The sequence below is a fragment of the Microcebus murinus genome, chromosome 2 (assembly GCF_040939455.1).
Source record: "Microcebus murinus isolate Inina chromosome 2, M.murinus_Inina_mat1.0, whole genome shotgun sequence".
Lineage (NCBI taxonomy): Eukaryota > Metazoa > Chordata > Mammalia > Primates > Cheirogaleidae > Microcebus > Microcebus murinus.
In genome coordinates, this window is record NC_134105.1 from 53,365,155 (window position 1) to 53,392,371 (window position 27,217).

The window sequence follows — 27,217 nt, forward strand, 5'->3', positions numbered from 1 at the left end:
TCACAGAACACGTGATGAGCCCTGCGGGGGCGGGGGAGGCCAGGGAGGCCTAATAATTTCCCCCAGGCCCCCACGTCCCCAGGACCTTCACGTATAAATCACGTGGGGGCTCCTCACAAAACGCATTCTTTGTCCAATCCAGCATATTGGCAACTGATCAATAATGTTAAGGTGGCGTTCTCACGCTAGGTCGTGTAGAGGCCACGTAGAAAGTTCATCAAACCAGTGAGTGTCGTCACCAGAGAGATTCAAACTGCAAACCAAGATGAGAAGTTGATGGGAACACCTTTTACTAAGACATCCAAACAAGATTCCCCATATAGGCCGGGCGCAGTGGCTCACGCCTGTAATTCTAGCACTCTGGGAAGATCATTGAAGGTCAGGAGTTTGAAACCAGCCTGAGCAAGAGTGAGACCCCATCTCTACTAAAAAATAGAAATTAATTGGACAACTGAAAATATATAGAAAAATTAGCCCGGCATGTTGAGTACACGTGAAACTGGGGAAATCTGAATAAGATCAGAGGATTGTATCAATGTCAATATTCTGGTTGTGATATTGACTATAGTTTTGCAAGATATCACTGTGGGAAAAACTAGGTAAAAGTTATCTGTGAGCTCTCTCTGGATGACTTCCTACACCTGCATGTGAACATTCAATTACCTCAAAATAAAGAAGAGTTGATTTTAAAAAGCGCTTGCAAAAAAAATAAAAGCAACCCAACTCTGATGGTTCTCTGTTGCCTAAAAAAGAAGAAGTTTAAACTCTTTAGCTTCATACTCCTAGTTCCTTGCAAACATTTCAAATTCCCTTTTGAATATTACCTTCCAAAAGCCTTCTGCATATACTGGCTTAATTGTTGGCTATTCCTAGGAGGTCCTTATGTCTGCCTGTCCACTCAGCTTATGCATTCCTGCTGCCCTCCTCCCTTCCCCGTGCCTGACTTCATCCACTCATGCACACGCTCCAATCCTATTCTCCTCCGGGCTGGCCTCCAAATGGCACCTCAGGCTGGAAGGGACTCCCACAGCACCTTTTCACCTTGTGTTGCATCTGGGTGTGTGCTTCATTTATATTCTCCACAAAGCTATGAGCTTTTCTTGGACAGGACTGAGATTCCTTTATCTCTGATTCTCTCATAGATGCTAGCAAGTGCCAGTATATAGAATTCAGAGGCAGCCACGCTGGTGGGGAGTGTGTTAGTCTGTTTTGCATTGCTAGGAAGGAATGCTTGAGGCTGGGTGATTTATGAAGAAATGAGGTTTATCTGGCTGGTGCTTCTGCAAGCTGCAAGAAGCATCACACCCGAATCTGCTTATGGCAAGGGCTTCAGGGAGCTTCCAATCTAGGTGGAAGGAGAAGGGGTAGCAGGCTTGTCATGTGGTGAGAGAAGGAGCCAAGAGAAGAGGAGGAGATGGTGCCAGACTCTTTTACAACAACTAGCTGTTGAGTGAAGTAATTAAACAAGAACTCACCCATTACTATGGGAGAACACCAAGCCATTCATGAGGGATCCACTCCTATGACACAAACACTGTCACCTGGCCCCACCCCAACACTGGGGATGGAATTTCAATATGAAATTTGGAGGGGACAAGAGGCCAAACTATAACAGGGAGCATATATTCGATCCAAAGAGGTGAAAGTCACCTAAGTAGAGCCAGCCTGACTTCTGTTCCAGGCCTAGTATCAGCACCTTTTTATCTTTAACCTTTAACCTTTGTCCTCAATTTCCTCAACTGATAGTAGTGGCAATACTCAGCAAGTGGTGATGTGCTAAAAAACACCTTCCTTAATACCTGGCACATAACAGATACTCAGAGAAAGCAGCTGGTATTTGGGAACCTGGTTTCCATTTCCCATTTGGTTACATACTAATTGTATGAACTCAAGCAGATGACTTTTTTTTACTTTTTCATTTGGTTTCTTTATCTGTAAAATGGTGACAAAGTATACCTGAAGTAAGATTGAATATTTGTGTGCAAGCACTGTTGAAATGTTAGAGCACAAATAGTCAAGCAAAGTATCATTTGTGGAACAGGAATGATCTAACATTCGCTAGAGCATTTGCCGTGAGCCAGGCACTGCTCTGATCATTTGACCTGTGTTAGCTATTTCGATCATACTGCGATTGCATGAGGTGGGGACTATCGCTACCTACCTGCATTTTACAAATAAGGAGACTAGAGAGATTAGCTAAGTGGCATTGGCTTGGAGGTCCAACTAGCTCCAGAGCTCGAGCATTTAATACCATGCTGCCTTTCTAGTGGAGACTTTTAGGTGATGTGGGACCTTCACAGTTGTAATTCTGGGAATCTGTTTTCTTTCAGTTTTTCACTACATTCTCCCTACTCCCTTTTTAAGCTCTGTGGGAAACTAATGGCAGTTGTGTTCCCCAACCTTCACAGGGAAATCAGTATCTTTTTTACAATTTTTGACTTCCCTGGATCAGAGTTCCTTAAGAATCCCTTTCCCTATCCCATCCAGTAGGATTCTTCTCCTGCTCCTACCAAGTCTGTTCCCAACCTGTCTGCTTTCTCCTAGCGCCCGCCCGGCTGCTCCAAATTGCTCCTTGCTGGCCAAGATATCACATCCTACTTCACAAAGATAAGAGGCCGCCAGAGAAAAACTCACCAACTCCTGGCCCACAAACGTCCTCCAATGTTTTCTCTCTCCTCTGTCCAAGATTAATAGCTTCATCAGGGCCCTTGGTTGTTTTTCAGCCTGTGGTCCTAGGCTCACCTGAATTGGAATCACCCGGAATTCTTGTTAAAAACACCTAGCCCATATCTACAGAATCAGAATCTGAATGTGGGGCCTGAAGGAGGGATGTCTGGAGTTTAACAAGCTCCCTCAGGGGATTCTGATACAGAGGCAAGTTTAAGATTAACCTTTCACTTTGTTTTTTGAGACAGAGTCTCACTCTGTTGCCCAGGCTACAGTGCCGTGGAGTCAGCCTAGCTCACAGCAACCTCAAACTCCTGGGCTCAAGTAATCCTTCTGCCTCAGCCTCCTGAGTAGCTAGGACTACAGGCATGTGCCATCATTCCTGGCTAATTTTATTAAATATATATATATATTTTTTTAGTTGTCCAGCTAATTTCTATTTTTTTTTTTTTTTTTTTTTTTAGTAGAGACAGGGATCTTGCTCTTGCTCAGGCTGGTCTCGAACTCCTGAGCTCAAACTATCCACCTGCCTTGGCCTCCCAGGGTGCTAGGATTACAGGCATGAGCCACCACACCCAGCCTTAAGACTAACCTTAACTTAACCTTGCTTGATCGATCATTCCCCCTCTAACCTATTACTTATCGCTCATTGTCAATTAGATTCTTTCTCTTAGCCTACATATATACTCAGCTGTCTTCTATCCCAATAATAAAAGGTCTTGTATCATAGGGTTGTGGTGATGAATAACATTAGTACATGTAAAACCTAATTGTACCTAGTATGTACATGCATTGGCTGTCTTTTTTCTTAGATTTGTTTGAATTAACTAAAGTCTATGGTTTATTCATATTCTTCAGTTTTTACCTAATCTCCTTTTTCTGTTCTACAATCCCATCCTAATACTTGTAGTCATTATGTCTCCTTAGCTCCTTTTGGCTATGACAGTTTCTCAGAGCTTCCTTATTTTTGATGACCTTGACAGTTTTGAGGAGTGGTAGTTAGGTACTCTGTAGGATACTCCTCTATTGAAATTTGTCTGATTAAGAAAAAAAAAATCATGATTAGACCAAGCTTGTGGGTCTTTGGGAGGAAGAACCCAGAAGTACAGTACTGTTCTCATTATATCACATCCAGGGTGCATACTATCAACATGATTTATGACTGTTGATGTTGATCTCGATCACCTGGCTGAGGTGTTTGTCAAGTTTCTCCACTGTAAAGTTTCTCTTTTTCCTGCTTTCTAACCTCTTTGGAAGGAAGTCACCATATGCAACCCACTTAAGAAGTGGGGATTTTGCTCTAGTTCTTTGAGTGCAGAGTATCTACATGAAATTTTAAAACAGTATTTGAGGCTGGGTGTGGTGGCTCACACCTGTAATCCTAGCACTCTGGGAGGCTGAGGCGGGCGGATTGGTCAAGGTCAGGAGTTCGAAACCAGCCTGAGCAAGAGCGAGACCCCCGTCTCTACTATAAATAGAAAGCAATTAAATGGCCAACTAATATATATAGAAAAAATTAGCCGAGCATGATGGTGCATGCCTATAGTCCCAGCTACTTGGGAGGCTGAGGCAGCAGGATTGCTTGAGCCCAGGAGTTGGAGGTTGCTGTGAGCTAGGCTGACGCTACGGCACTCACTCTAGCTTGGGCAGCAAAGCGAGACTCTGTCTCAAAAAAAAAAAAAAAAAAGTATTTGGAATACTTCTGCATGGAAGATTTATATCTTCTCTCCATTTATTAATGTATTCAATCATATATATCAGTATAGATTTATGGATACTTATTTTATACTTTGTTTGGATTATAACCCAGTACTACTTTACTGTATTATGAGGCTTTGTTCGAATTGTTCCAGCTTTGGCCGTTGGGAGTTCTTTCAGCTGGCTCCTCTGCTCCTTTGGTATACTCTCACTAATGAGCTGAGGTTTCTTGTGTGTATTTTAGCAATTCCTTGCTTTCTGCTACTACAAGTTGCTCCAGATGCATTTGTATATTTCATGACCCAGTGCTACAATCAGCCATTTCTCCAAGTAGAATGGTATTTAAAAAAAAAAAAAAAAAGAAAAGAGAAAGATCTAATATGCTCATTGCTAATGACAAGTCATTGCTTTCAGGCCCCCTCAGCTGATAGGGAAAAAAATTGTGTGTGTATACTGGTACTTGTGTGTATGAATATCCATAATTATTTCTATCTGTACCCATTTGCATCTATATTAAGTTAAATATGAATTCTTACTGATGTTTCCAATTCTAACCCATTACTATAGGGATCATTCTAGCCTCCTCCCTTTGCTGATCTGAAAATTTCTACTCCAACAGTTAGACATTTGATTCCCACCTTCTGCCATAGTAACTTCATTATCCAATCCAAGTATACATGTATAGCCCATTCAGAATTGTTAACTGTATCCCCATGGGAAACATCTTTATCAACTAGGGTACAATGTTTGTCTATAGTTCCTGTGTGTTGTCTTATTTCGAGAATAATGTTATTCTGGAACATTATTTATTATTTCCAGAATAATGTTATTCTTATTTCCAATGTTTGTGTATAGCTCCTGTGCTGTTGTCTTATTTCCAGAATTACTTATGTCAGTATCTTATTTCCCAACCGGGCTGGTGGCTCACGCCTGTAATCCTAGCACTCTGTGAGGCTGGGTGGGAGGATCACTTGAGGTCAGGAGTTCAAGACCAGCCTGAGCAAGAGCGAGAACCCCATCTCTACTAAAAATAGAAAAAATTAGCCAGGTGCAGTGGCACACACCTGTAGTCCCAGTAACTTGGGAGGCTGAAGCAGGAGGATTGCTTGACCCCAGGAGTTTGAGGTTTCTGTGAGCTAGGCTGATGCCATGGTAGTCTAGACTGGGTAACAGAGTGAGACTCTTTCTCAAAAAAAAAAAAAAAAAAAATATATATATATATATATATATATATCTCATATCCCACCTCCTTCACTGAGGTTGTAATACAGTTAGATTCTCTTGTTACAGTCTGCCTTCTTTGCTATAATTCCCCAACCTTCTATTTCACTATTCAACTGTTTATTCAACTATTCTATTTAACTATTCAACTATTTAAACTATTTTCATTTTTATTTAGTTGATTATATTTTTAATTTTTTCTTGAGACTTCTTCCTTGATCCATGTGTTATTTAGAGGCACATTGTTAAATCTCCAAATATTTGGAAATTTTCTATCATTCTGTTATTGATTTCCAGTTTATCAATAATTCCATTATGGTCTAAGAACATGCTTTGTATCCTTTCCAGTCTTTTAAATTCCTTCATTATGTTTTATGGCCCAGAATGTGGTTTATTCTGGTAAATGTCCCATGTGAGCTAGAGAAGAATGTGTATTCTGCTATTGTTGGATAAATATTTTATACATATTAATTAGAACCAGTCGATTAATAGTATTGTTCAGTTCCACTGTAATCTTACTGTTTTTCTGCCTGCTGGAGCTATCAATCACTGAGTTATTTAAGTCTCTATTACAATAGATTTGTCTATTTCTCTTTTCAGTTTTATTAGTTTTTGCCTTGTACTTTTTGATGCTCTGTTATTAGGTGCATACCCATTGAGTATTGTTATGTATCTTGAAGAATTGGCACCTTTATCATTGTGTAATGTGCCTGATAATTTATCCCTGACAATTATTCCTTGTTCTTAAGTCTGATTTGTCTGAAATTAATAAAGCTACTCCAAATTCCTCTTGCTTAGTATTATTAAGGTATACATTTCTCTATTACTTTACTTTTAACCTATATGTGTCTTTATGTTTAAAATGGGGTTTTTGTAAACAACATATGGTTGGGTCTTCCTTATCTACTCTGACAGACTCTGTGTTTTAATTGGTGTGTTTAAATCATTCACATTTTAATATGATTATTGATAGAGTTGGTTCAGTAACTACCACGTTTGTAACTGTTTTCTATTCATCTCATTTTTTCTTTTTTATTTCAAAATATTAAGGGGGTACAACTGTTTTTGGTTACCTTGATTGCTTTTGTAATGCTTGAGTTGTGACTATCAGTGTGCCCAGTCAAATACTGTTAATTGTACCTGTTAGATGGATATTCACTCCTCCTCTTCCCCCCTCCCCACAGCTTGATTTCCACTGAGTTTACTTCCTTCTATGCACACAGGTACTCATTAATTAGTTCCAATTTAATAGCAAGTATATGTGGTATTTGTTTTTCCATTCTTTAGATATTTCACTTAAGATAATGGTCTCCAGTTCCATCCAAATTGTTGCAAAAGGCCTTAATTCATCCTTTTTATGGCTGAGTATTACTCCATGATATACATATACCACATTTTGTTAATTTACTCATGAACTGATGGGCACTTGGGTTGATTTCACATCTTTGCCATTGTGAATTACGCTGCAATAAACATTCAAGTCCAGGTGTCTTTTTGATAAAAAATGACTTCTTTTCCTTTAGGTAGATACCCAGTAGTGGGATTACTGGATTGAATGGTAGGTCTACTTTTACTTCCTTGAGAAATCTCCATACTGTGTTCCATAAATTTTGGAACTAAAATTAGTACAATTTTAGTTCCAAAATTGTACTAATTTTCAGTCCCACCAACAGTGTATAAAAGTTCCTTCCTCTCTGCTACTGTTCCTTCCTACTCTATCTACTGTTTTGGGACTTTTTAATAAAAACATTCTAATAGAAGGTGATAGCTCATTGTGGTTTTAATTTGCATTTCCCTGATGATTACTGGTGTTGATCATTTTTTCATATGTTTATTGACCATTTGCCTAACTTCTTTTGAAAAACTTCTGTTCATGTCTTTTGCCCAGTTTTTAGTGGGATTTTTTTTCTTGCCGATTTGCTTAAGTTTTTTGTGATTCTGGATATTAGCCCTTTCACAGATGTGTAGTTTGCAAATATTTTTTTCCCATTCTATAGGTTGTCTATTTGCTCTGTTGACTATTTCCTTAGCTGTGCAGAAGGTTTTTAATTTAATCAAGCCCCATTTTATTTTCCCCCCTCTGCTTTCTCTAGTTTTAGAACATTTTATTTGATTCCATTTTCTCTCTTCTCTCAGCATATAATTTATACTTAAAGATAGTTTTTTAGTAATTGCCCTAAAATTTACAATATATATTTATGACTAATTAAATTCTACTTTCAAATAATACTGTTCCACTTTACATGCAATGCAAGTACATTATAACACAGTATTCCCAATTCATCCCCTAATTCTTTATAAAATTCCTGTTATTCATTTTATTTATCTATGTGCTATCAGCACCTAATAAATTATTACTATTATTATTTTGAATACTTATCTATTAGATCAATTAAGAATAAGAAAAATAAAAGATTTTATTTTACTTTCATTTATTCCATCTTCAACATTATTCCCTTTCTTTTTAAAAATCCGATTCTGACCTATATTATTTTCCTCCTCCTTGATGGATTTCTTATAACAATTCCTACATAGAAGGTCTGATGATAATTAATTTCCATTGTTTGTCTGAGAAAGTCTTTATTTCTCCTACTTTTTTTTTTTTTTTTTTTGAGCCAGAGTCTCGCTTTGTTGCCCGGGCTAGAGTGAGTGCCATGGCGTCAGCCTAGCTCACAGCAACCTCAAACTCCTGGGCTCAAGCGATCCTCCTGCCTCAGCCTCCCAAGTAGCTGGGACTACAGGCATGCGCCACCATGCCCGGCTAATTTTTTCTATATATATTAGTTGGACAATTAATTTCTTTCTATTTATAGTAGAGACGGGGTCTCGCACTTGCTCAGGCTGGTTTCAAACTCCTGACCTCGAGCAATCCGCCCGCCTCAGCCTCCCAGAGAGCTAGGATTACAGGCGTGAGCCACCGCGCCCGGCTATTTCTCCTACTTTTGAAGAATAATTTTCCTGGTTATAAAATTCTAGGTTGGCTAGTATTTTTTTTGTTGTTTTTTTCTCTGTTACTTTAAATATTTCACTCATCTCTTCTTCTGACAAGAAGTCTGATGTAATTCTTATCTTATTCTTCTATAGGTAAGAGTTTTCTTTTTTTTTCTTTCCAGCTTTGGTTTAAGATTTTCTCTTTGTCTTTGTCAAGATTCAATATGATATACCTAGGTGTATATTTTTTGGTATTTATCCTACTTGGTGTTCTATGAGCTTCCTGGATCTGTGGTTTGATGTCTGCAATTAATTTTAGAAAAACCTCATCCATTATTATTTCAAATAATTCTTCTTCTATATTCTCTCTTTCTTCTACTTTTGGTATTTCCATTACATTTTGCTTTTTTCTAATTCCATCACAATTCTTAAACATTCTGTTATTTTTATTATTATTATTATTATTGTTATTTTTTGATCTTTGCATTTCAGTTTGGGATATTTCTATTGATATATCTTCAAACTCACTGATTCTTTCCTCGGCTGTGTCCATTCTTCTGGTGAACCTACCAAAAGCATTCTTTATTTCTATTACAGTAAGTCTTCACATAATGTTGTCAACAGATTGTTGGAAGCTGTAACTTTAAGCAAAATAGCGTACTGTATAAAGAAACAAATTTTACCATAGGCTAATTGATATAATCAAGAGTTAAATTCCTATATCATCTTACTTAAAAGTTGCAGTTTCCAGAACTTATTGATGAGGTTAATTGAGGACTCACTGTACAGTGTTTTTTATTTCTAGCATTTCTTTTTGCTTCTTTCTTAGAGTCTCCCTCTCACTGCTCACATTATCCGTCTAGTCTTGCATGCTGTCTATTTAAAATTTTTTTTCATTAGATCCCTTCATATTAATCACATTTATTTTAAATTTCCTATTTGATAATTTCAAAATCTATATCATATCTGAATCTGATTCTGATACTTGCTTTGTTTTTGCACATTGTGTGTGTTCTTTTCTTCGCTTTTACTATGCCTTGTAAATTTTTGTTGAAAGCCAGATGTAGTGTATCAAGTAATTGGAACTAAGATAATTAGGCCTTTAGTATGAGATCTGTGTTAATCTGGTTGCAGGTTGGGCTGTGTTTAATGTTTTCCATAGCTTTAGGTGCGGCTTTAGTTTCCTCTAATGTCCTTGTTTTATGTTTTCTCCTCTGTTTTCTTTGAGTTTCCCTAAGAGGTCCTTCTAAAATAGTCTTGCAGCTGTTTCAGTTATAATCCCCTGTTATTCAATTGGACCTCTGTTGATGTGGTGATAGGGTATAGCAGAGGGAACAGTTCTGTAATCTGATGTTTAAATCTCAGTTTTAGTGGGCCTAAGTCCCTGAGCTTCAGAAGTGTTTCTTGGCCTTTGTTTTTGCTTTTTACCCATCTAGGTGAAATAGGAATGCTACAGAGGGCCAGAGTTGGCTCATTGCCCTTCCTCCAGGTAGGTACCTCTCTGGTGACGTTATTTCGCTACCTCTGGGCCACAAATGTATTCTCCTATTTGGGGGATTAACTTTAGTTTTATCTTTCACAATTATGTCTTTAACTTTGTATGTGGTATGTACTGATCTAGTTTTTTTTTCACAGAGCAATTTACAGGCTCATCATATTTTTTACACTTTGTTTGAAAGAAAATTTCAATGTTTTACAGTCTTTCAGTAGGCATTATATACACTGCACTTTATGAAATCTAAAAGGTATCGAAATGAATTTTTTCCAACATTTTGGTAACAAAACAGACAATGTTTCTCCAAATACTTGTGCTATCTACATGATCTGTTTGCTCTGATACCCACTAATCACAAAAACTGGCTCAATAAAGTAATTAGAAAAATTATCTAACACCAGGCATGGGGTTTGAATCATTTTTAATATCCTACCCTAGAAACATTCTGCAAATCTTAAGATTTAAAAAATTAAGTCTCTGTTCTGGTTTTTAAAAGATATCTTTTTATGACAATATCCATAACATTGACAGGTACATGTTAAGGCTAGTATCATCCCCCTTTTTGAAATTTTTTAACCTTTTTTTTTTTTTTTAAGAAAGATAGTAAAAGCCAGACTCCTTCATCCTTTAGGGCTTTGAACTGTACCTACAGAAAATGAGAGTGCAGTGAACATAATGTTCAGTCCTACAGTTAGGATGCAGTTGCTCCTTCCCATTCCACAAGATACTGCACGTTTCCATCAGGTGTCACCCGACAAGCCAAAACTCGGTATTTTTCGCCACATGCTATTCTACCTGCAGCACCAAAATAACTGGTAATGGAGTTCTTTAGATGATTAAGTTGTAACTCCTGATCTGCTAAGTTATTCAGAATCTCTGTGTTGAGTTCATCAAATTGATAATCTTCTTTGCCTTCATCATCTTTTACAATTTCTGAGTTCTGGGTCTGGAGTGCTCTTCTTGGAAGATGACCTCTTCTTCTCCGCCAATGTGGTACTGCAGCAGGCCAAGATCTCCCAGTACGTGTTCTTTTTCTGGAGTCAGATAGTCCATAATGCCTGGAAATGCTAGACGAGGTAGTTTTTCTTGCACTGGAAGCACCGTGAAACCCACATCTGAGGTATTCAATGAGTGTGCAGTTCCCTCAGGTCTCCCTGTAGAACAAGGTAAATCCAAGGTAGGAGTCTCTGAAACTGATTCCTTATCCAAAGGTGGCTCAGCAGTTTTCTGAGTCATTTTCCTTGTATATGGGCCAAGTGGATGACCTACAGATTTTTTTCTTTCCTTTTTTTTTTTTATCTATGCCATTGCTTACTTCCCTTGAATCAGATATAGGTTTGGGTGCCTTTCTGCCTTTAATTTTAAATTCATGGGATGTTCCTTCAGGTTCTTTCTCTGCTTTGAAAGCCACATTTGGTAGCACAGGAGGAACATGAATTCGCAACCCAAACAAATGCTTCTTCTTCTTCTTTATTTCTTTCCCAGACATAAACATGGTCTTGTAATCATTTAATGCCTCCAGAATGCTCATATCTTTCAGATTTTGGTGTGTATGCCAGCTCTCCAGGGTGCAAGCTATCCTAGTTTTCATTAATGTATGTATGTCATAAGCTCAAGTTCAGAATCAAAGTATTTCTTCTTGTGAATAACACTTTAGGTTGTAAAGGCATAGATGTGCTATATCTACCCACTGTAATGGTAGACGTTTGAGGTATTCTGGTCCAGAACTGCAGACAGAGCAAATAAATGTATAAAACCTGTCTCCAAATAGCATTGGCTTTTGAAGGCATTGCACACAAGCCTCATGAAACCACTGCTTACACTTACAGCACTGTAGCATCTTTAAATACCAGTCTCCAGGGCCTCCACAGTAGCAGTAACACTGCTGGACATTGGTTTTATGACCTGCATCCCATTCAAGATCTGCCACACTATAGGTTAATGTCTGCTTCATGACTTGTAATGCTTTGGCATTTGGTCCTTTCTTAAGCGCACCATCCCTCTTTGTTGTTGTTGCAAAAACACACTGTCGACAGAGCCATTTTTCATCTGAATCAATCACACTGGAATCAACATGAGGTGTGTGACACAACTGGTGATATCCTTGGCCACATTTATCACATATAACCATTTCATTGAGAGCTTCTGAATACTCTTCTTGACATATTGTACAAACCATTTCCCCACTTTCAGTGGCTTCTATAACCAAACTAAGGGACACGTGTATTCATTTTTACTTGCACCCAACTATAGCCTCATTTTCCCATCTGTTTGAATGTCCTTCCGGAGAACCCAGGATTTAGAACTGTCTTCAAATATGAGGAAGATCTCTGTTTTAATATGTTTATCTTTTTGATAGTTCCAAGATAAAACAAGCAATCTGACCATCTAGCTAGGACATCCTGACCCTCTTCAAATTTACATGCTGACTTTTTGGCTTTTTGTTCATCCTGCCCCTATAGAGTCTTTCCTTTCTTCCTCCTCTCCCCCGCCCTTGATCTAGTTTTATTTTTCTTATATAATGGAGCAGGTTTCTCAATGCCATCTAATAATTAGTTAGACACATATTTATAATGGAAAAAAAGTGTTGTGAGATTTCTCCCCATTTTAGGGGGTTGTGGGTGGGATTGGGGTTGGAGGAATGAGGAGAAGCTTCATAGAGAACATGCCGTGCTACCTGGGCAAGCCTTGAAGGGAGAAGATGACGTTGGGGAAAAGGCATTCCAGACAGAAAAATGATGCCAAAGAGCTCTGAGCCAAGAACGCATATCTGAATGAAATAGTAGATGAATTGGAATCTATCCTAGAAATCATCTGTGGTCTAATTACCTCATTTCTTAGGTAAGCACTGTGATTTGCCTGAGATTACACAGCTAGAAAGCTGGAGAGCTGGGATTCAGATGCAGGAAGACTGATTTCAGCATTCCCATCCACAGAAGGTGGTGGGGACCTGCTCAAGAAGGCCCAGCCAATTAGGCACACAGCCAGGACAAAGCCTTCAGTTCTTGTCTCCCAGCCCCTCCACCCTCCATTCCTTTGCAGGTGCATATACTTCAGCATAAATGATGCTCAGAAATTCTATGGAGATTTTAGCGATGGAGTTGACAGAGTCTGCTGGGATCAAGGGGGAAAAGTTTCTATAGGAACTGGAAATGATATATCCTCAGGAGGCAAAGAGGATTTGTAGAGAAGCACTAATTATGGCTTTGAATAAGCTACCAGCATATTCTTCTTAATTAAATAAGCCAGAATCTTTTCTTGGAAACTTTCCTTGATGATGAGGTCTGTGTAAGTGAATACTCATGCTCTAGACTCAAAAGAATGCACCAGCCAACTAAAGCCAACTCTCACCTTAAGAAATGGAGACATGGGAGGAGAGTGGGACTGGCAGAGAAGGGTCTTTCCAGGTTGGTCACCTTGGAGTGTCATCATGTAGCAATTAGAAGTAAAAGATGAGATGTTCACATAGCAACACGAATAGGTGTTAAAAACATAGTGCTTACTGAAAAACAGCAAGAAAATGGGATGAGATATATGGCACCTCATCATTTATAGAAAGAGGGTCTGGGCAAGATCACACAATAAAGATCTGCAAGGGGCTGCATTAGCTTGGGATGAATCACAGCAATTTACAGCTTTGTGTTGCTAAAGACATTTCAATTCTGCTATTAGCCATTTAGTGCTGAAAGGGTTTTGTGCTCATCTGGTCCATGAGTAAGACAAAGCAGGAGGTTCAGAAGGAGGTGTGGGTTGGGTATGAACCAGAATGAGTCCCATGGGCAAGGACAGAGTGTGCTTGCATGCTGGTGAGGCCCAAAGTCTTGAGTTAAGCAAGGGTCTTTCTTCTAAGTCTTTGTTGAACTAACTTCTTCAAAAATTTCAGGTTACATTGTGCATGTAGATGGCCTTCAATGATTACAACTTCATTTTTTTATTACTAGTTATAAACCATCAATAATTTCCCCCATTTGTTTCATCAATGTTTATAAATTGTCACATCAACTACATTACGTTATTATAACCAATAGTGTAAAAAAAAAACTCACCCAATTTCCAGACCAGAGACTGGTCTGACTAAGGCATTGCTGAATTTTAAAAAAATATTGAAATGTAGCACACGTAACAAGAGTGTACATATCAGAGGCATGCAGCTCAATATATTACCATAATTAATAGGATATCAATTAATAGGACATTAATTCAATCAGAAATTTGGGTGATTCAAATTAGGCCTCAGTCTCAAATATGGTAAGTCTATTTACCTTTTACCTTTGCTTCTAGAGATTAGTCCTTTAGGATCCCAACCAAAAGCTTACTTGGTGGGCCTTGAATTCTAATATTTGTCCCCTGGGCCTCATGTGTCTCTCCAAAGTTAGTCTGGCTTCTCAGTCTCGCAAGTTCCTCCATCTGAAATGGCCTTTATACCAAAGTCACTTCAAAATGCTATGCTCATCTCTCTGGGTTTACTTCCTCTCTCTGATCTTGGACCTATAATTAATTCCGCACTGCCCTAGTGCCTCTCATATTGTTGTGTTAAGCTGGGAATCATACAATGCAAGAAGGCCCTTGCCTGTGCCAGGAACATGCACCTGTGAAGCCTTAGCCAGTGGTTCTTAACGCTATCAGATGCAGCACTATCACACTAAATATATATTTGTGATGCTCCCTTTGTGATCCTGAAAAAAATTCCTAGAACATATGAATTTTTAGAAAACAATGCAATATTTTGTCAAATAGAGAATAAATGAAAAGTAATGCGTATCAAAATAGTTAAGTATTTCAATCTGGAAATGCTCAGTCCTGACTATACTAGAGAGATAATGAAATTGGCAGATGCTTGCTTCTACTTATAGTGAGTAAATCTGGATGTAAGACAAGTAAGGCAATACTTAAAGAATATTTATTGTTGACACTTTTCCCTTAGATTTAATATTTTGAGATAAAGGCTAAATGAACATATTTGTATGCATAAGTATGCACAAGTAGAACCAATGTGGGTGTGACAGCTTCAAACACAAATGGATACAGGCGTGTTGGATTGTTGACTCAATTACTAGAAGCAGTGTTGTTGTTGTTGATGGAATATTTTGAAGTGATGAACAATTCTTAGTATAGTTCCAAAATTTTTTATTCTGAAACATCTGTTTTTTGTCCAGTAAGACCCAATTCTGGCTGATGATGTACATTTTCAAGATGGCAGGTTGCTTTTACAATTACCATGGTGAAGTCATGCTGTGTGTGTTTTATATTCTGTAGTTGTGTTGTCCAATATGGTGTCCACTAGCCATATACGGTTATTGAGTACTTGAAATGTACCTACTGAGAAACTAAAATTTTATTTTATTTAATTTAAAATTGAAAACTGAACTACTGTAAACTATTCTCCTGTTGAACACAACTTGATTGTTTTGGTAGGACTAGATTTCACTTTAAACCATTGAATTGTGTAAGATGTTTATGTTGGATGTGTGTCAAGTATGTGTGTCAAGCTTGTGTGTGATTTCTAATATATACAGCACCATCTAGTTGATGCCAATGGCCTGATTCAGTTGGAATGATTTTTGGATGCATGTATAACATTGTAATATGTTCATTTGAAAATTTTATGCATATATAACATTATATGTTACCTGTTTCTTTCTACCTTTTTAAATGTGGCTTCTAAAAATTTTAAATTATAAAAGTGGCTCACATTATATTTCTCTTGGACATTGCTGTTCTATAGAGTCTATAAAAGTTATTCTAAGTAAATATTGATCATATCCAAGTTGATTGGTTCTGTAGATAAGCATAAATGGATGGATATTTATAATGCAGTTTAAACAAGCTACTACAGTGTCTATCACCTGTTAGTATTCAATAAGTATTTGATGAATGAATGAATTTGGATGAAGCAGAAACACATGAAAGCACATTGATTGTGTTAAGCTGGGAATCATACTGTTAAAGAAGGCCCTTTGTGTGCCAGAAACAGGCACCTTGAAAACCTTAGCCAGTGGTTCTCAACCTATCAGAAGCAATAATATCATTTAAAATATATATTTGTAACGCTCCCTTTGCTACCCTGAAAAAAAAATCACATATAATCTAAATTTTTAGAAAAAAATACAACATTCTGTTATGCAGAAAATAAATAGATGAAAAGTAATTTGTAACAAAATAATATGTTTTTCAACCTGAAAATACTCAGACATGACTACACTAAAGACATGGTTGGCAGATGCTTGCTTCTACTTATAATGAGTAAATTTGGATGTAAGAGAAGTAACAGAATCCTCAATATTTATTTTGATACTTTTTCCTAGTATTTAACATTTCCAGATAAAGGCTAACTGAGCATATTTGTGTGCATACATAAGCAGAATCAATGCAAATGTGACAGTTTCAAATGCAAACTGATACAGATGTGTTGGATTATTGACTCAAATACCAGAAGCAGTGTTGTCATTGATGATGGAATGTTTTGAAGTGTTGAACAATTCTTGGTAAATTTCTGAAACAAAGTGCAATCTTCTCTCGATTTACATGGGAGTTTCATTCCTGGAAAATTCAATAGATATTAAAACCATGCAAGATATCCTTTTAAAAATATGTAAAATGGCATTTAAGAGCTAGGCTTGGGTAATTGTACAGATTTTTACCTACATAAATTTCCAGTGGGGTGTTTTAAGTTTGCGTGGAACTGTTTCCTTCATTGTAGGACATTAGCATATTTGTCCCTTGCCCACTAAATCCTGATAGCACCCCTCCCCCAATTATTGGAACAATTGATCTCTCCACACCCAACACATTTTCCAGCACCTCCCAGGGAGCACTGCCATCCTTGTTGAGGACCTGAACTGGGTTCATCTTATGATAGAGCTGCCTCCCTCACACTCACTCTTCTCCCCAAATCTGTGAAAGCCCAGCACTGGCACTGGGGGATACAGCCAGCCATGTGGGATGATTCCAAACTTGTATCATTGAATTATCTTTATATTTCTTGTTCTTATTATGTTTTAAATGTCTTACCATCTTCCAAAAAAGATGTCTTGGTGAATTGCAAAGACACATACTCACAGACAAGAAAAAACTTTGGTAGGGTGAAGAATGAAAGGAAAACAGGCTGGGTTTGAACCTAGTACCCAAAGCACACTCTCCCAGAGTTTGTACACTTGCAAAAGGTAAGAAGTAAGTGGGTTGTCAATTTAAAGAGGGACATTTGATAAGATACACAATTCCATTGTTTAGGAGATGAAAATGAAATGAAGTTGTCCTTCAGTATCTGTGGAGGATTGGTTCCAGGACTCCCCAAGATACCAAAATTTGCGGATGCTCAAGTCCCTCACATAAAATGGAATCGTATTTGCATATAACCTACCCACATCCTCCTGTATACTTTAAATCATCTCTACATTTCTCATACTTATACTCTAAATTACTTACTACAGTGTAAATGCTATATGAATAGTTGCTATACTGTTATTTTTTCCATTTGTATCATTTTTTGTTGTTGTATTATTAATTTTTACTTTTTTGAATATTTTCAATCCACAGTCGGTTGCTGAACCCACAGATGGAACCCACCACACTAAGATAAGAACATGAGTCTGGGCGGGCGCGGTGGCTCACGCTTGTAATCTTAGCACTCTGGGAGGCTGGTGCGGGAGGATTGTTTGAAGTTAGGAGATTGAGACCAGCCTGAGCAAGAGTGAGACTCCGTCTCTACTAAAAATAGAAAAAATTAGCAGGGCATGGTGGTGCATGCCTGTAGTCCCAGCTACTCGGGAGGCTGAGGCAGGAGGATGGCTTGAGCCTAGGAGTTTGAGGTTGCTGTGAGCTAGGCTGATGCCATGACACATTAGCTGGGGCAACAGAGGGAGACTCTGTCTCCAACCAACAAACAAACAAACCTCCCCTCCCACCCCCCAGTCAATCCATCATCAATTTAAAAACAAACAAACAAGAACATGGAGTCTGGAGTCAGACTGCTGAGATTCAACTTGGCTTCACTCTTACTTATCTCGAGTAAATAACCATGTGCTTCAGTCCCCTTGTCTATAAACAGGATAATGACAACACCTATAATATTTACCACATAAGTTTATTGGGAGGATTAGATGAGTTGATGTTCATAAAGTGCTCAGAACAGTACACAGTAGCTAATTGTAAGCATTATATAAGCATTTGCCAGACAAACAAGCAAAACAAAAATTGTCAGAGAAAACACTGCATTTCCTAGCAGTTTCTCTCACTGCCTGATGTAGGATTGAATTACCTAGGGTGAAAGCTCAGAGGAAACTTGACATTCATCAATTCCAATCTGCTTGTGCTACAGTGCAGAAAACTGCAGCCAGAGAGTGGAAGTCTAGTGGCCAAACTCAGGTAGTTAAGTTAATCGAGGATCCAGGTCCCCTGGCTCCTGTCTGCTGCTCTTTCCAATACATCATGCCTGGAGCCGGCCTCAGAAGGAGTGCAGAGAAGCAGCCTATTGTCTCTCCTTCCCAGAATGTCCACAGGTTCCAAAATCCCTCCTTCCTCCAGCTGTCCTTTTAGTCACCAAACTCTTATATCTTCCTAAGTACAGAGAGTAAAGAATAAAATAAATCAAGTGTGAATGACCCATAAACTAAAATCTTCAAGGAATATGCAAACTCAAAGTGGAGCTCCTTTAAATAAATCTCCAACTTTGGCTGGATTGAGAAGAGTAGGTAGGAGGCAAAGGGTTTAAATTTGGAATTTAAAATTAAATTGTCTGAACTGGCAAAGTCCCACCACTTTCCAACTGTGAGACTGCACACAATGTCACCAAAGAGTCTCTGAGCCTCATTTTCCTCTTCTGTAACATGGGGATGGAATTAATCACTGCCTCGTGGGTTGCTGTGAGGATGAAATAATATAAAGCACCTAGCACCATGCCTGGCACAGAGTCAGGGGCCAGTAAATGTTAATTGCCATTGCTATTATTATTATTTCAGGCATCAGCAATCGATCATAAGAGAAATATTTTCCTTTGCTCCCCAAAGAAATAAGGCCATGTGTTATTGCACCCCAGAAAGGTTTTATTTGGCTGTCTTACTCCTGCATGAACCCAGTTATCTAGTGGAAGGTAAAGAGGATGTCTTGAGAAAGCTCCATCACTGCACGACCACGCAAAGCAGCACATGGAGAATGTGGAAGTGGCGTTTAACCCAATTCAGTCACTCACTCTGGCTTGTTTCCCAGCCTGTTGTCTTCCCTTTCTGACCCTTAAACAAATATGTGTGTGTTCATTGCCCAGAATATGATACATGACAGGGTCACCATGATTAAAGTGCTGATTACACAATGAGAAATATTGCACAAAAAGTCTAGAAAGCCCGTGAATTGGGGGTGAATCTCCCAATGGTGAAAGTTCAGAAAGATGAGTGCAAGAGGCCTTGCAAAATCATGCTTACAAATATACTTTCTCTTCCTTTTACAAGGAAAATGATGAAATTCTAGATAGTTGAATCATAGTGAGAAACACTGGAAAACTTTTTAAAATTTTTATACTCTTAAAAATTCAATAACTTAGTATTTCCATTCTATTAAACTGATATTAGACAGGAATGAAAAGTCTTGGTGTAGATTTTAACTTCCAAAGGGACTTTACCCATATGCGTGCAGGTGGCAGTAAATGCCTTCTTTCCAGCTGCGGGGAGCCACAAGCTCTCTGCATGGTGCGGACAAGCAGGGAGCGTGTACCTGGGCCAGCGACGTGCCTTAGTATTCCATTCAACACCCCTCTCTGTGTTAGGGGGAAACATTTTCTTCCCTCCTGCATTCTTGCCAGCCTAGGACACAGGACTTTCTGCACTCTTTGGGGGATTGAGAAGTCAGTTCCCACCCATCCTTCTACCTTTCCTTCACTTCTTCCCAAAGGAGGAATGACTTGTCTTCTTGATGAAGCTGGAGAAGGGTCTTGAACAGGCTGGTTGTGCATAGGATGAATACAGTTTTTCACTGCTTCTGCTTTTGTGCAGGAAGAACAGTTGGATCCCAGCCCGGGGGCTGGAGGCTGATGTCTCTCTTCCTGGTCTTCAGTATTCACTGATTTGAAGCAGGCTGCTGATCTCCCTGTGTCTGTCTGTGTGGCAGACCCAGGTCTTCCCACGGACAGGTCCAGGCTCAGTTGGGGTTGTGTCATTTTGAAAGTTATCTGGTTGCAGGCCCAGCATAAGGGCTACCATTTGACCACCAATAAAGCTGCCATATTCATCTCTACCTGGCTGAAAATATTAATATGACTATGTTTCAATTGGTTCAGAAGCAGAGACGCTCTACTACCCAAAGGAGTTGGATATTTGAAAATGTCATAGCTCAAACCCCTTATTGGGCAGGTAAAAAGCCACAAACTGGATGCCGTTCCTGCTGGCCCATCCTCCCAGACCCCACCTAGGTCCTGGCAGCATAATGATGTGTGTTGCCCAAGGCTGCTGAAGTGCCTGGCCTGGCCCTACTGGCACTGCTAGTATTGTCCAAGCCCTGTGCAGCTGGGGGGCTGGCCCTGTATCTGACCTCACTGTGTCTCAACTTGGTGTGAGTGGACGCCTTGCGTCAAATTGTTCTGCACCTAATATTCCCACTTACTTAGAAATACCCGAGTCTTCCTCCCTCCGGCACTGCTCTGATCCTTTTCCCGTGCTGGGGGCACTATCGCCAGTGCCTTGGGGAATGTTCCTGTTCTGGATCTGACCCCAGTGGACCTGCGCACAGGCCTGTGGCCTCCCTGCCCGGGGCTCTTTCTGCTCGCACCAGGGTGGGCGCAGCTGTGAATTACGTGGCTGGACTTCCCTTAATATCGGACTCTATTAACTAGAACAATAGTTTTATCTCGTCGTGTGATTCAGAGACGGTTGCTGGGGAAACCAATGGGGAACATGTTTAATTTGTAAATCCTGTAATTGCCCTAAATTAGCAGCGATTCGTGCTCTTGCTTCAAAAGGATTTGGACGGAGCCGGCTGGGAAGCGGGTGAGGAGGGAGGAATACTCACAGGTCGGCTCCCGGTGCCATCTGTTCACACTCTTTGCAAAGCGTTTTTCCCACTGCTTTGCCAGAAAGCTACAGGGATTAAAGATGGAGCCAGAGGAACACTGTGGTACCCTCCTACTGGACCGGGAAGCTAGAAAGACAAAGTAATACAGTTCCTATGAACTCACGTGGTCAGAGCCGATCGGAGGCTACACTGGGTGGTTATGGAGAGATCAGGACTTTTTATTTTAAAATGGATTCAGAATGCTAAAATTGTAGTTTGAAGGAGGCTGCCAACTCTGAATTAGGAGAATCAAGATATTTGGAATGTCTCATCCTCAGGAAGAATGAGGGTGGTCTATCGTGTTTCCCCGAAAATAAGACAGGGTCTTATATTTATTTTTCCTCAAGAAGATACCCTAGGGCTTATTTTCAGGGGATGTGCTATTTTCCCCTCGGAGCCTCAGCTTGCAGCACGCACAGGATGGCTGGGACCTGACAGGGGGAGCCCGCCTTGTTGGTGGGGCTGCCTGCACCTTTACGGTCACCTCTGGGATAGTAGCTGTCACGCACGATGGGGCAGATGAGAAGGGCTGCTTGTCTTCTTTACCGCTCCAAGGCGAAATGCATGGGTTGTGCAGATACGCTGCGTAGCCACACCCATCACTAGGTCTTATTTTCGGGGTAGGGCTTATATGGCGCAAATGCTTAGAAATCCTGCTAGGGCTTATTTTATGGGTAGGTCTTATTTTCGGGGAAACACGGAATGTGCAGGAGCAGAGTAAGACGTGGAGGCAGGCCTGGCGTCTCCTGCCAAGGCTTTCCTCAACCCACATTGACCTTCAGAGGGTCACCCACACTCTGCTTGGGCGTTGCCAATGACAAAGAACTCACTCCTTCCCAAGGCAGACAAAATATTGTTTTAACACAGCCCTGATTATTAGGAAATCTGTTTTATATTGAGCTAGAAAATGGGTTGCTGTCGGGGGGCGGGGACACTTTTCCTTCTTGATGTAGTTGACTGGCCGAGCTCACAGAGGGGTGTTGGTAAGACACACCCTGTTCCTGTCATAGTGCCCGTCACTGAGCAAACCACCTGGCTGGAGGGCCCAGAGCTACCCAGACAGTTGAGGAGTCCCACCTTCAGGCAGAAGGGACAGGCAGTAGGGAAAAAAAACAGAACGTTCCTTGATGTAGTGTTTGATGAAGAATAAAGAGAACATCTCTGTCTCTCGGGGTCTTGCAGTGTTTGTCTCATTGTAATAAAAAACAAAAGCAAGGCCGGGCGTGGTGGCTCACGCCTGTAATCCTAGCACTCTGGGAGGCCGAGGTGGGCGGATTGCTCGAGGTCAGGAGTTCAAAACCAGCCTCAGCAAGAGCGAGACCCCATCTCTACTACAAATAGAAAGAAAATTAATTGGCCAACTAATATATAGAAAAAATTAGCCGGGCATGGTGGCGCATGCCTGTAGTCCCAGCTACTCGGGAGGCTGAGGCAGAAGGATTGCTTGAGCCCAGGAGATTGAGGTTGCTATGAGCTAGGCTGATGCCACGGCACTCACTCTAGCCTGGACAACAAAGCGAGACTCTGTCTCAAAAAAAAAAAAAAAAAAAAAGCAAAGGGCAGACCCTGTGGCTCAGGACAAATGTCACATGAACCTCTTCTTTATACAATACGGTTTGAGAATCATCACTGTCATTATCCACGGAGGGTGACTCAGGATTCAGGATGTAGCCAGGTCTGCTAAGTCCAGTGCTCTCTGCTGGAAACACCATCGTTCCACTAATGTAGCTGAACGTCACATTCACGCTGGGCAGCTGCATCCCACGATGACTTGTGTTGGACTGTCCAATCTGTGGGAAAGTATTTCTTCTCTGTTGGTGCAGAAACACTAGCCCCCAGCCCCAGCTCTGTCCTGGCTCTGGGTGGCCAGGGCCCCTTATAGATCCTTGTCTGCTTTTGCCGCCAAGTTCATGAGTTCCCTTCAGTATTTTAAAACTCAGGATTGAGTAGATTGCAACCTCCTGTCTCTGGTTCTTTGGCCCCTCTCCTGGGCTTTGAGGTCCCAAAAGGTCACTGGCTGTGGATAGTTGATCTCATGGTCCCATTCCCTTCAGTTCTAATTCATCCAGACCAGCATGTTTAATGGAGTTAAATGTCTAATCTACCCTGTATCAATGTCTGTTCTCTCTTTTCTAATTCCTTGACAGAAAAGTTGGAGGAAAGGCAGGAGCTGAGTTCTGTTCTTTCTCTGATCTGTAGAAGCAGCTTAATTAGTTTATCTAATAATATGTTACCCTTGTGAGAGGTAAACATTCAGGATTTGGGGAAAAGACTTCTAATCCAAGTGTTTATATTTTGTACAGTCCTTTTATATTGTTTGGTTCTACTGGGTTTTGTGCTACTTAATTATTTTAACAGAGTTACATGGTCTATAAAAATGAACATAATTTGATAAATTCTTATTCAGTTCAATAACTCTCATGGAAAGCCTAGTTTTATGTACCACAAAGCCATAACGGCTGCCTCATTATATTAGTAGAAAAAGTCCAGAGGGAAATAAATGATCCTGAATAGTAACTCTGTGAATTCCAAACTATGAGACGAAGGCAGAAATTGCTGTTAGGAGGTCCTTAGCTCTCCAGGAAATCCAAATCCCAAATGAAAAAGGCATCCTGGTTTTCTCCTTGAATTCTATTCAAGCTTTATTGGGAACCTAATTGCCATGCAAATCTGGGCAGTACACAAGGGTGTACTTTTTGGAATGTGAGTGGTGTTAGATTCAAACCTAGATTAAGGGAGTTGGAACATATTTGAACTAGGAAAGGCAGGACCGGATTCTAAGGCTGCATCTGGGGAAAACGTAACAGTACCATATACCTAACGTCAGGTGAGTGGACAAAGATTTCAGGAGGAAAGAGGGAAAAGGAAGAAATGCCCTTGGCTCCAAATAGGAAAAAGCAAGGATTGGTATGAAGGGTGAGAGAAGAGAAAAGATAGTAATATATAATTGTGTAGCTACATTTTTCTTTCAGAATAATGGCCTTAAACTTAACATTGGTCATTGCAGTCAAAGTTTTAACATGAAAAACCAAGTATATTGCTCTGAAATTCCAGAATTTTTTGGTGCACAGTAGGGACTGGGAGGAATCACAGCTAAAAATGACCAATAGTAACTCCCACACCAATGCTCTGTATTTAAAATGTAGACACATCAATAATATATACACTCTTGAGTGGTTTATTAAAAGGCACTTAGAGCCGTTCATAAAGAGATGAATGACAGCATGCGGCAGCCTAACCTGACAGCCAGGAGGGGAGCATGTGTGCGTGTGTGTGCACCCAGGCTACCAGCATCGAGTGCCCAGGACCAAGATGCTCAACCTCCTGCCACACTGCATCAGTTTCTCACACCAAATACAAACCCCATTGTGAAATGCTGTGCTTTGGACCCTCTCAAGAGGAAATTCCCTTTAAACTAGATACACTTTAAGTTGATTACAGTAATATATATTTTTAAATGATTGTATTCCAACGTTTTCTGCTTTTAAATTTTAAAAAGCTCTTAAATTTAGAAAATACAGATGAACATGGAGAAAATGATAAAAATAATCCTCAGTCCCACTATGCAGGTATAAATAAATATTAATGTGTTGGTGTCCATTCATTTATGAATATGGGACAAAATTATACAGACTATATTTTTAATCAGTGATTTTTAGTTAATATATTGTGAATAATTTCATTTTCTTAAATAAACCCTTTTATACATAATTTTTAGTTGCTGGATCATACTCCATTATGAAGATATGCCATTGTTTAACTATCCTCTACTGTTGAACAGCTAGACTATTTTTTTGCTATTAACACAGTGTGGCCATTTATCTTTTCTTCCAAAAAGGTATTTTTCATTGTCAGAGAGAGAAAGAATGTTTGACATCTGAAAGGCAAGAGGGTAGAGAGAGTTTAGGGTCTGCAATCAGAAGCCTTTGCTTTGAAAGTTCCAACTCTGCCACTTATTTACTAACTATGACCTTAGACCAGTCAGCCCAACCTCTCGATGTTTATTAATGTATGTTAGTATCATCAAGAGACACCGTAAGGAAGTGAAAATATAAGCCCCCAAATTAGTGGAAGGTATTTGTAACAGATATAATTGACAAGAAATTAATATCCAGATTAATTATGATCTTGGACCTCCAGCTTCCCAAACTGTGAGAGATAAATGCTTGTTGTTTGAGCCATTCAGTCTATGGTATTCTTGTTATAGCAGCCTGAGCGAAGACAGTTTTTTATGAGCCTTTGGGTATCATAGATGAACTTACACCATTTGCCTCTAGTATGTTCTGTGGTTTCAATTCAGAAATCTAGAGAATGACTGAGGCCGAGGGAGGAAAGGGCCACTCTGTGTATGTGGGAGACGTTGGTGACAAGTGGCAAGGAGTGGGCAACCTGGGCGCCAACTCTTGCCTCTCTGCTCCCCAGCCACGTGGCCCTGGGCAAGTCACTGGGCCTGGTTTCTCTTCTGTGAAGAGAGGGGCTCAGTTCCCATCGGAGGTGATTCGCCCCTCCAGAGGGGGCATTTAAACATGGAGGGGGAATGTTTTGGTTGTCACAATGACTGGGGGACCCTGCTGGCCTTTAGTGGCAGAGGCTGGAGGTGCTAAACACCCTTCGATGTTTGCACACAGAATGCCAGTGGTGCGCCTGTTGAGAAACATTGCCTCTGACAGTCCCTTGAGTGAGCCCTCTGCACCTGTCCCTGTGCCTGCCGTGTTTGCTGCGGGCTGGGGAAGGGTTTGGGATATTTTGTGAAGTATGCAGGTCTCCCCCCAAACCCCTGAGGACAGATGGCTGCTGGTCCCAACAGGATCTTCAGGGCTGCAGATGCTCTGTTTCACTAATGTCCTGCTTGGGGCATGAGTCGTCCCCGCAGGAAGAAGGCTGCGTTGAATTCAGCTGAAGTAGACTGTTGCAAAATCGTTTGCTCCCTGGTTCTGGCCGCCAGCAGAAGAAGAAAACCAGCTTGCTCTGGTTCCAACTGCATTCTCAGAACTGTGCACGCAGAGCTTTGTGGTTCTGTGCAAAGCTAAGCAGTGCCCTCCTTGGGACACTCTGGGAATGTACACAACTGGTTGCGCTGAGAAAATGCCTTGGCCACAAGGAGAAAGCTAACTCTGGCTGTGGCTTGAGCTGATCGGGTCAGCACCAGACTGTGCAGGTTCTTGTGTCAGCAGTGGACAGAAGAGACACTCTGGGAGAAGGCAGCCCCACGCCAGGGTACATAGCTTGATGAGAGGAGTGAGAATCGTATTTCAGTCCTAATTGCTCTCCTGGCCAGGTGCTCTTGTGCAGTGCACAAGCTATACAACTGTACCTAGTGGCTGGACCCTCTCATTCTCCACAAACTTGGCAACTCATGCGTGAGTTCACTCAGGATCCTGTCTCCCCATGGTTGCCTGAACCCAACAGCACAATATGTGTGTCTACCTCCCAGGCTCTATTTCCAAAGGATGGGTCCAGGTGTCCAGCTCTCATGGCCTGACATTCAAGGCTTTTCACACTCCGGTTCCAATTTATTTTTCTACCTACTGCACCCCAGAATCTCTTCAAAGCAGGCGACTTTAGTCATTGTCTCCCAAATAATACTTGTAAAATTTCATTTCCACACTCTGTCACACTCTTCCCTTATCCTCACCTTTTATACAACTACTTCAAGGCTTGGCTCATTTTTTATCTTCTCAGAAGTCCTCTGGGATTATCCCCACCCCAAAATCACTGAAAAGTATCATTGTACCTCCTACTGGTCACTGACTGCATAGCTTGTGTATTGGGAGCCTCGATCCCTAAGAAGATTATAAGTTCCTTGAAGGTAGGAACCTAACTTCTGGAGACTTGCCAGGCTCCTCTACAGAAGCAATTATCATGGTAATGAATATCTTCTCTTTCTGTTCCTTTGGATCAAAACAAACAAACTGTTAAAGAGCAAGGAATTTGGCTTCCTGCCTAAATCGGCAATGAGAGCATCCAGACAAGATTGAGGCCAAATCCATGAACCTGGTTTAGTTAGTTGCCCATGAACCTGGAATGCTTTGGCCTCATTTTAAAGAAAATGCTTCATACTAGGGACACTGGTCAGCTTGCGGCCCACACCCTGAGTTGCAGAGCAGAAAGCTTCTCCCTCCATCCGCCACTCTGAGGCCACATCCGCTGAAGCTCTGGGCTCACTCA

General features: G+C 40.5%; 1 pseudogene; it reads right to left on the reverse strand.

Moving 5' to 3' along the window:
• Positions 1–8,550: 8,550 nt before the first annotated feature.
• Positions 8,551–12,886, reverse strand: LOC142865849 (metal-response element-binding transcription factor 2 pseudogene; annotated as a pseudogene).
• Between the last annotated feature and the right edge of the window lie 14,331 nt (positions 12,887–27,217).